Source organism: Neolamprologus multifasciatus, chromosome 7 (assembly GCF_963576455.1).
Source record: "Neolamprologus multifasciatus chromosome 7, fNeoMul1.2, whole genome shotgun sequence".
Lineage (NCBI taxonomy): Eukaryota > Metazoa > Chordata > Actinopteri > Cichliformes > Cichlidae > Neolamprologus > Neolamprologus multifasciatus.
Window position 1 is genome coordinate 25,314,696 of NC_140445.1, and position 902 is coordinate 25,315,597.

Sequence of the window (902 nt, forward strand, 5' to 3'; positions counted from 1 at the left end):
TGTCTTACATCTTCATACAAAAGTTATACACCTGTACCTAAAATACTGCACGAGTACATTTACTCAGGTTGGATAGTGCGCTTTTATTTCTTTTGCCCTTTTAATGAAATAATCCACAAGTTAAATATTAGAAGTGCTTTTCAGTATAAAACAAAACTATTTAACTACACATGAACTAAATTAGCGTCTCCTAAATTAGGTTATGAATAAAAAACACCTCTATAGAAGAAAATATTGATGAAAAAATAAGCTCGTGGGCCACTTCACTGAGTACACCTTAGTGATATGAGGTTAGAATACCCTTTGCCTTTTGACTAGCCTTAATTCTTCGTGACACAGATTCAACGAAACGCCGGAAACATTCCTCAGAGATTTTGGTCTATGTTGAAATGATCACACAGTTGCTGCAGATTTTGCAGCTGCACAACCCTTTATGAGAATCCCCCATTGCCACATCCCAAAGGTGCTCTATTGGATTGAGATCAGGCCATTTGAGTACAGTCAACTCATTATCAGTCAGTGTGAGATGATCTGGACTTTGTGACATCATGTGTAATCCTCCTGAAAACAGCCATCAGAAGATGGACACACTGTGATCATACTGAAGACCGACCGATATATCGGCACTGCTGATATTATGAGTTATGTTATGAGTGGTAATGTTATCAGTTTTCATGTTGCATAGTTTGTCCACCAGAGGGCGCTCTTTAACGTCTCTGCTGGCACCAATGACTGTCATTGGTTGGCACAAACACGGCAGATCTAAGTAGAGTCAGGCAGAGCATAAACAAGTAATCCAGGACTTGCTTTGACAATAAAATATGATTATTTTTAAACTGATTTGGAAGGACTCATAAATAACATAACAGATATTATGGAAATTTGTTTATATTTCATGTATC